At 40.6% G+C, this 10,000-nt stretch overlaps 1 protein-coding gene across 2 annotated transcripts in view; it reads left to right on the top strand.

Moving 5' to 3' along the window:
- Window positions 1–10,000, top strand: part of FBXO3 (F-box protein 3) — a 226,784-nt gene that overhangs the window by 34,370 nt on the left and 182,414 nt on the right. The window lies entirely within an intron of this gene.

The raw sequence follows: 10,000 nt of genomic DNA, 5'->3' as shown, positions 1-10,000 counted from the left end.
GAGAAACCTTTTGTGTTGAGGTGTGCCACGTAGAAGGATTTCCTGACCAATGTGGCAATGTGATTATCAAAGGAGAGACTACTGTCCACCTCTGTCCCAAGGTCTCTTATCACACTTTCGGTGTTAAGTAGACTACCACCTATGTGGTAGATCATGGGTACAGAGTTTTTACCAAAGGGCATGACAATGCACTTTTTGGCATTGAGCTTCAGACCATGGCTTTGACACCAGGCATCTGTCTCAGTGAGGCCCTTTTGTAGGATGTCCTTATCATTAGGAGTTTCGATTATGGCTCCCAGTTTGCAGTCATCTGCAAACTTTGTTAGCCAATGACCTTCTGTATTAGCCTGTACTTCAGAGAAGTATATACCAAACAGGAAAAGACACAGGACTGAACCCTGTGGTACTCCACTTGTCACTGGTCTGAAGTCAGATTTGGAGTCTGCTACTTTCACAGTGTGGGTTCTGTCCGTGAGCCATTTGGCAACCCATCTTGTGACATAGGAATTTATACCTAGTTTAATGCATTTATCTATAATTCTAGAGTGGGGGATGGTATTGAAAGCCTTGGCGAGATCTGGATAGGCTGTGTGAACCACCTTACCCTCCTCTATGGCTTTGGTGACTGCTTCAAAGAAGTCTATCAGGCTTGGGAGACATGATCTGCCTTTTACAAATTCGAATTGGGTGGGGTCCAGAGTTTGGAGATTACCAATGTCTTTGTTTGAGTTCCATGATACGTTCCATGGCCTTTCAGACCAGGCTCATCAGGCTAATGGAGCGGTAGTTCCCGGGGTCTGTCGTGGCTCCCCCTTTGTGGAGTGGGATAACTGTTGAGGTGCGCCATTCAGTGGGCACAAAGCCTGAGGTGAGGCTGTGATTGAACATGGTACGTAGGTGGGGTGCCAGTTCGTTCTGTAGTTTGTGTAGAACGCAGCCTGGGATATAGTCAGGTCCCATGGATGCTGTGTTCTTTGCTGTGGAGAGTGTGTTTTTTTTTTTTTTTTTTACCTGTGCAGCCGTGATTACAGGAACTTTGCATTCTTCCGGTATAGAGATGGGACCCTCTAGGTGGTGAGAGGGGGTAAAGTTAGCACTGAACCTATCTGCCAGGAAGTTGGCAATATCAGTTGGTTCTGTATATTTAGTGCCATTGTGCTGTAACTCAGGGCAGAAATGAGTGTTGCCATTGAGATTCTTGACATAGCTATAGAATGCTTTGTGGTTGTCTTTAGAGTCGGTGGCAATTTTGTTTTCGTAATTAGCTTTGGAGTATTTTATGAGGGATCTCAGCTTCTTACTGAGGCTGACCAGGGAGCTCCTCCAGTCATGGTATTTTACTTTTTTATGCAACAGTTTCTTTCTTCTGTTGTAGAGTTTTTTTATGGCAGAGGACCACCAGATTGGCTTCCTTATTTTGGAGGATGGCATCTTGGTTCTGTTAGGGATAGCACGATCCATGCACTCATGTAAGTGCTTATAAAGTGCATTTGTGTAGGATTCAGCATTCGTACCTGTATTGTCCGTCTGCATGGGTGTCATGAAGTTTGCCACTTCTGTCTTAAGAAGTGTGACGTTGGCTTTTGGAGAAGTTTTTTACGGTGGTTTCCGTAATGGGGGGGTAGGGGCGGGATGAATTTATGAATTCCAGAAAACGTTGAGCAAAAGAGTTGGTACATGAGTAGTTTTCCCAGTTAATGGTGGGGTAGTTGAAATCGTCCATTTGTTAGGGTGTTGGGTTGTACTCTAATATTTTCGACTATATCAAGAAATGAGGAGTGGGAATCCTGGGACATGGTGGGGGGTCTGTAGCAAGCTACAATTTTAATTGCGGTTTTGCCCAGAGTTAGTTGCACTTGGATAATCTCGGATGCATTATGCTGTGCAACTAGCCTGGAGGTGTGGATATGCTTAATGAATATGGACACGCCACCTTTAGTGCTTCGGTCTGGGTTTGGCAGAAAGGTGTGGTATGAATTTATAGCCTAGTAATGCAGGGGTGCTTTCTGGAGCTTTGAACCAGGTCTCTGTCACTGCACAGATGTCTGTGTTCTCCATGTTAAGGAGTGCCTCGAGTGAGTGCATTTTGAGGTTTAGACTTCTAGCATTGAGTAGCATCATCCTCAGATTTTGCTTGCTTGTACTTGTTACTGTGGTGAATTTGTCATTTGAACCTTGCCTAAAAAAGGCAGTATCTGGAATCCTAAGGGCGACAGGTGCAGGCCATCTCTTGCAAAGCATTGTGATCTGTCGATCATGTCATCCCAGGCAGACAAATACTGGATCCCCTTAAAATGACACCAGAAGCTTAGCCAATTGTTGAAGTTATTCTTCCTTTGCTGTTGACCACTGAGCTTCCCATTTGGCTGCTATTAGCACATTTTCTAAGACTGCCTGTGTTTTTGTTTACATAGTCTACACACCTAATTTTTGGCCTATTTGCGACTCTCACATGAAATGTAGTTATGTATGTTTGCATATATATATTAATTGTCTATTTGTGCGTTTGTGTAATGCTCATACATATGTTTGTATAAATAACAAGGTTCCTTTTTGAATGTGTTTTTCATCTTTTACCAAAAGATGACTGTACTTTGGAATGTAACAAAGACTCAAGTTATACTATACTATTCTAATTATGTTGACCACTTGACTTATTAATTTGCTGTTTTAACAAAGAGCACCAGCTTTGGACTTTTGTCTAAACTCTTAATTGCAGTGTAGTAGAACCTTGCCAGAGTACTGTTGCACTGTTTTTACAAAAAACACTGTGTTCTGTGGATAGATTGTTTCAAACTCAGTATTGTTACAGTTGTCTAAATACTTGGGCAGCGCATGTGTTTTTCTTAAATATAATAACAATGTAGTCACAGTAAGTAATCTTCAAAATATTTTGTGTTGCAAGTCGGATATTTTGCTTATATGGCTCACAAAGTTTCTAAAAGAGTTGAGGTGCTAACAGTAGTGACAGTTGAATATTACCATAATTAACTGTACCTCATTTATAAGTTAATAGGTAAGTACTAGGCTACCTCTCCATGCAGGCCATTTCCTCGCCAGGTTTTAATTTATTTTTTTTTTTGCTTGAATTGACCAGTCCCATTTGATGTTAGATTAGCGTTACACTTCCAGTGGTCAATAATTGTGATTATAATTGTCTAATAATACATTATAATAATAACTGGTATCGTACCGTAGATATTTTGAGGAGACTCGTACATGGAATAAAGCTTTTTTTGGACTGCTTCTCTCTAGTGGTACACTGGGTAGTCCTGAGGTAAATTTCCTGTTTCCCATCCATAGATCCAAGATGTGCCTGAATATGAACAGGGACATGTTTTATGTGGTTGGGAAGCATGTTCCAGAGCAGTAATATTCTTTGCAAGATGTACTTGTCCTTCCAAACCATTCCATTGATGATGCAGAAGAGGTTTAGATCCCTTGACAGTATTTCTGATGCCATTTGATTTGCTGATGTGCAGTAAATCCATCAGTATTTGGATGGAGTATGCTTGATGCAGGTCCCCTCTTGCCAGTCTGTAGGATAAAGAGTATAGTGGCAGGAGTTTGAGTTGGTCAGTGTAGGACATACTTTGTTTACACCTTATATCTTTTTAATAAAGTAACTCTGTGGATGTTGCATGTGTCTGGACAGATAAATTCTAGAAGGGGCATTCTACTCCAAGATTAATCTAAAGAAGGGCTGAGTAAAGGGGGGGGGGGGGAGTAACATCCCTAAATCTAGACGTAATCCCTTTGGTTTATAAGCTGTGCCATACAGAAGAACTTTCTTATGACAATGGGTATGCATTGGTTTAAAGGTTAAGTTATAGAATACAGAAAACAGAAAAAAACAGTTCAGGATGATGATGTTGATTAGTAAGGACATTTTTTTCATCACCAGGTTTTTACCTTTCTCTGAAACTTTGAAGATAGTAATGGAGTTTTGGTATTTGGTGACATCAGATGAGCAGTTTGATCATCTGTCTCCGATGAATGTTAAATTTTCTTTTGGTAGATATTTAAATCTTAAAGAATTGTTTAATTTTGAGGTATGGTAGTGGACAATGTGGGTGTGTAGTTACATTTCCCTTTGGCCACTGTAAGGTTTGTAAGAAAGTTAAAAATTTGTCAGGAACATGTATTAATGTGACAAAATAGACTTCTAGGGGATGTTTCAGTTGTAGCTGTTGTGGGGTGATGTACATTTTGGGGAGTGGTTGTGAAAATGTTAGATGGTACATCAGACAGACTGAGGATGGTGAAGGTTAGAATTTTAGAACACTTGTGTGACCTTTGGAATGCAAATATGTGTAGTGCTGTTGCTGAACATTTTCATAATGTCTACAGTGGTTCTGATGAAACTTTTTTTTTTTTTTCTGTCGTACTTGGCCAATCTTCTCTGGTAAGAGGGGGTGATTTTGTTATGAAGTTGTTGAGCTTAGAAAGTAGAATGATCCTCAATTTTAGGACATTACATCCAGAGGGTCTTATGCTGCAGTAGTGTTGTCGCCTCACAGTAGGACTATGTCCGGTTCGATTCTCAGCTAGAGCGTCTTCTGCATGGAGACATGAGTGAATGGGCTTACCTTCGTTGGAGGTTGTGCATCAGGACTGGCAACTCTGCATGTAAAAATCAACTGCCAATAATTAGCGGACCAGAGTTCTGCTGTGGCGACCCCTAACCGGGAAAAGCCAAAAGACACAAGAACATCCAGAGGGTCTTAATCTTGAACTGAATTTGAATTTTTAATATTGGAACATATGAATTTTATTTAAGTAATTTGATAAGTTATGAGAATTTGTACTTTTGTAAATGTCAAAATTGGAGTTTTATGTATATAAAATGTGAACATATTTTTGTCTAACGATGTTATGTAGTGAATGTGATTCCTTAATCAGCAGGGGGCATTTAAGTATAAATGGATTTTATTTGTGTGTGGAATTTATCCTTTGAAGGCGAAATGCCAAGGTACCAGATGTGATGAGATAAAACAAATTAACGTTCTACTACAGTGCGACATGCTCTCTATTCGTTTTGCTCCACTTCCAAAGCTTCAGGACAGCTTTCCATGTACCCAGGCAGTCAAGCAGCTCAAACTAAGCTGACTAAAAGGCAAGTTTGGGTGTGAAGTCCTTCAGACCTTCACTGCTGCTGAAGAGTACTTTCCTCAGAGGCTTTTGAGAATCTGCTATCAGCTTGTGCTTTCCTTAGCTGGGCAGATAAGTTCCCTTTGGGGAAAAACTTCCCTTTTCTGAGTTACTAATGTTTTATTACTTTCCACCTCAGGAAAGTTATTTTACAGCTAGGACTTTTGTGTTTTAATGGATTGTTTCAAAACTGTAACATCCTTTTTAAAATGGACCATTTGTTTCTGTTAGCTCAAAAGTAGTGTTACCTAACTATTTCCTGTGGAGAATTTGGCAACCCCACACCCTTTAAAATAAACAGCGTTTTTTACCATGTTGTTTTTGTGAACAAAAGGTAACTTTTGTGGGTAGTTTTACTGGTATTCTTGCTTGTTTCTCCCAAGGTTAGAGAGACCATTTTTGGCTTGATCGTAGAACAGATAGTTACTCACATCGTCGGTCTTTCAGGCCACAAAGGAGGAGTTGAACAAACAGCCTTTGCCACCACAGTGGACTAGCAGTTGCCCCAGCCACAGGTGGGTGACTCTGCTATGGTCGTTTATTGTGTCTCAGACCTCTCGGCTTTTACCCCAGATCCTTTTGGTGTAGCACCTACAGCCACTGTGGACTGGGGGTTAGCCATGTCTTCTGTAACTGTTTCCGTCCCCTCAATGGGCAAGAGAAAACTGCTTGTGGGTCCTGGAAGAGGGAACAGGGGAAGTTTCCCTGTCGTGTCAGAATGCAGTGCCCATCCCTGGGAAAGCAGTGGCTGCCTTTAGTAACATGATTGGCACAATTTTTCCTGTCAAAAGGAAACCGCAAGCTAAGCATGTGTCTTCTCCTCAAATTTCTTTGGTTAGGAGTAGTTTACTGGGATTGGCACAGGGTTTGATTAACACTGTTGATTCTTCTGGTAGAGTAGTTTCTGGTGAAAGAGGGATGCCTCCTTTCCTAAAGAGATTCTGGGGAGGTGGGGTCTCTTTCTCTGAGACTATTGCTCGAATGTCTCAGTGTTTTCAGTGGGAGAACACTGAGGTTTCTCAGTCCCTCTGAAAATGACTACAAGTTGTTACAGAAGGATTTTCCAGAACCCACACCCATTCCTTCTGTCCTTTCTGCTTTAGAGTATGTGTCTTACTGCCTGCATTTTTCCTGGTAGACAAACAACTGTCCCTAAACAGGCAGATAGGATGTGTAAAGTTCCTTAATTTTCAGATTTTTATATTCTGTTCGCAAACCTGACCCAGTAGCTATAGCCTTGGTTGACTCCTCTGCTGCTAAGTTAGTTAATTCCAATCCTACTATTTCTAGTAAAGGTAGGAAAATTGATAGGTATGGGACAAAGTGCATACTTTTGCAACTTTGAGTTTCAGAATTTTAAATTGTCATGCTCGCATGTTTAAGTGTATTCTGACATATTGTGAAAAGTATGAGGAATGTTTCATATAGAATTTCTTCTTGTGAAGAAAGATCAGCTTTAAATAACTCAGTTTCTCCTATTGCACAGGTCACTATCACTACTCATTGTTTGCAGTGTGTGTATGATTCTGTTGATACTACTTCCAAGGCTGTAGCCACTGGTAGGGTTTTAAGAAGGTTTGCTTGGATGCATTCTTGGAACCTTCCAGATAATGATAGAAATGAGATTTAGTGTTTGGCCCCTCTGCCAGAGGTGGTCAAGTAGTGTGATGAAAGGCCCAAGCTGATGCAGAGAATCTCGTAAGATTTTTCAGTCCTCCTTTTCCAAATTCCCCAAGATATTTTCTTTCTCCTCTATCCAATTTCATCAAAAAAAAAAACACAGAATAAACCGTCTCAACAGAATTTATGTATATAGGTGTTTAAGAAGCAGTGGCAAACAGGTTCCAAAAAGTCTCAAGCTACTAAAACCAAGGAGACACAGAGTCCGAGTGACTATTCAAAAGACTTTGGACCCCCTCCCTGGCCCTCTTTCTCTTCCAAAAAGTCTGATTCTCCATTTTTCTCTTTAGCAACATATTGTTTCAGCTTAATGGGTTCTGAAAAATCATTCATCAGGGTTACATATGGCAGTGGGTGGAAATTTGTTTTCACCAATTCATCGCATGCCATCCCAAGGAGCGATGGAAGCAATTCCTTTTTCCTAGGTGGGGAAGGGGTTTTATTCAAGGATGTTCCTGGTCCCAAAGAAAGACCAGTTTCTTTCCTAAATCTGTTTGTGATAGTGCCGAAATTCATAATGGTACCACTTCACAACCTGTTGCCTTTTCTTCCTCTTTGAAGTTTCCGGGTAACAAGATTTAAAAGATGCTTATAATCACATCCCTATTCATCCAGACTTCATGTTTCTTAAGGTTTTCTTTATCTGGATCACATTATCAGTTCCCTGCCTTTTTCCTTTGGACTATCCACTGCATTACCAGTGTTCACAAAGTGATTAGCTGCAGTTGTAGCTCATTGCATGCTACAGGGTATCTACATTTTTCCATGTTTAGATGACCTGTTTATCTTTGCAGAGTTTTTCAGAATGTCAGGAATCCTCTCTCTTGGCTGAGAGATCTTTCACAAGCTGAAACATTCAAGAGTTTTTCTTGACTCCCTTACACAGGATTGTGTCTCTGGGATGTCAACTAGACACCTCAGTTAAGAGCTTTTCTTTCACAGGAAAAAAATAGGTCTTTATTTAGATTTGCGTCTGTTTTCCATTCAGATTTCAGTCACTATGAGGGAATATCTCTGGATTTTGTTTCATGGCATCCATACCTCTCAACTGTACAGATTTTTGCAGAATGTCCAGATGTTTGCCTCATATTTTTGGTCTGTTCCTCATAAATTATTTTTTTTTTAAACAAATCACTGGAATTATATAAGGATTAAAGTCATTAAATAATGACCTGCATTTGAGTTGCAGACTTCACGTCCTTCAGAAAATGCATTCGAACACAAATTCTGTTATAGCAACTTTCTAAGTTTATAAGAGCAATATTTAAAAAGTGTCCCTATTTTTTGGGCCTTTGTCCCCCATTATGTCAGGCTTTGTCCAGTTTTCTTGTAATAAGAGGTTGAGAGGTATGATGGCATCTATAATTCTCATGATACTGCTGGCAAGACTCCACATGAGAAAGATACAGTGGTATCTGAAATCTCTTTGGTCCCAGCATCCACACCCATTATCTTTCCAGACCTCAGTACTGGGGTTTGTCGGAAGAGAAATCACTTAGTGGAGAAGTGATGTACTTAAATCAATGTTCTTCTTTCTCCCTTGTGCTCAAAAGCAGTCGCCACAAATGCTTTAGACTTTGCTTGGAGTAGTTTCAGAAGAGAGAAGTTTATTGGGTGTGGGACCAAGGACAGATGCAAGCACATAAATATCAAAGACATGCTTGCCTTGATCAAGGCATTCAGTTCGCTGAACCATCTTTGATCCCCAGGACCTCTTCAAATGGTTACAGACTGTACCATAATGATGTGGTACATCAGCAAGCAAGGTGGATCCAGGTTGTGCCCCCTTTATAGACTAGCCATGTTAGATTGGGATATAGCTTCACAGCACAATCTCATTCTCTAGACATCCTACACTCCTTCACAGAAAAGTTTTGCATGGCAAACTGAGTACGACCAGAGTAGACCCTCGCAAATTGAAACTAGGTCTAGGGGGGGGTCTTCCAAATTTGATCCATCTGTGGGGAGTTCCTGAAGTAGACCTCTGTTTCTTCTCTGAACAATCAACTAGCAAAATTATGTTCCAGGGGTCCATGCAAGAAGGCCTGAAAGGCAGATGCCTTTTCTTGGGACAGGAATGTTCCTGTATGCATTTCCACTAATATCCAGGATACTTCTGAAGATTGGAAGGAATCCCACAGGATCATTCTGATGACTCTGTTTTGGCCCAGGCAACTATAGATGTTAGAGTGTATTCACTGTTGGTCATTACATTTGAGTAATCTGCTGGCAGGTTGCCCTCAGTCGGTCTGAATTCCAAAGTCTTGGGTCCTGCGTCGGTTGCTGTCTCCTCGTCGTCATCAGGGGTATTCTTCCTTCTTTTGGTCACCAGGGACAATTACCACAAGCTTTCTCACAGAATGAATCTGCTCACACAGCAGAGGTGTTTCATACACCCAGACATCAGTCATCTTCAGTTGACTGCCTGGATGATAGGATATTAATTTATTTTAGGCACCTGTTTTCTGAGGACATGTAGCAGGTACTAAAGGTGACAAGAAAACCTGTTTGTAGAAAATCATATATTAGCAAATAGAAAAGATTTTCTTGTTGGTGCCAACACCATAAACAGCACCCATTTAGGTCTAGTTGTTATTTACAATATGGATCCTCCTCTTTCAAGGCTTTTGCATGTGAAAATGTTCTTGAAAGGGGTTTTGCTTAAGAGGTTTCCAAGTGAACTGGTGGCCTTTCTTAATTTTGTGTTAGAGAAACTAACATCTGCTCCCTTTGAACCAGTTAATCTTTCTGACTTCAAGTTCTTAACATGGAATACAGTTTTACTGATTGCTTTGAGCCCTACAAGAAGGGTATCTGAGTTTCAAGCTCTTACGGTGAGATAACCTTGCCTCATTTTCCACAAGGACAGGGTTTCTTTGAGAACTAATTCTTTTATGCCTAAAGTGGTAGCCAAGTTTACTTTAAGTCAAAATATCCATCTCCCTGTTTTCTTTTCTGAACCTAAAAATGTGGGAGAAAAGATACTCTCTACATTGGATGTCGACAACTCTGGTGCTATCTTGACAGAGCGAAGTCTTTCACGTCATGTATTTCTTGTGAAGGTAAGAAGGGACAAATCGCTGTCTAAGCTGTTAACTTTTGTTATACGCACCATGACAGATCTATTCCAGGAAAGGTTTAGAAGTGTTCTCGAAGCTGATACTTGATC

This window comes from Protopterus annectens, chromosome 9.part0, assembly GCF_019279795.1.
Source record: "Protopterus annectens isolate FY-2018-M chromosome 9.part0, PAN1.0, whole genome shotgun sequence".
Taxonomy (NCBI): domain Eukaryota; kingdom Metazoa; phylum Chordata; order Ceratodontiformes; family Protopteridae; genus Protopterus; species Protopterus annectens.
The sequence above is the reverse complement of the archived record's forward strand: the minus strand, read 5'-3'. Positions and strand labels throughout refer to the sequence as shown.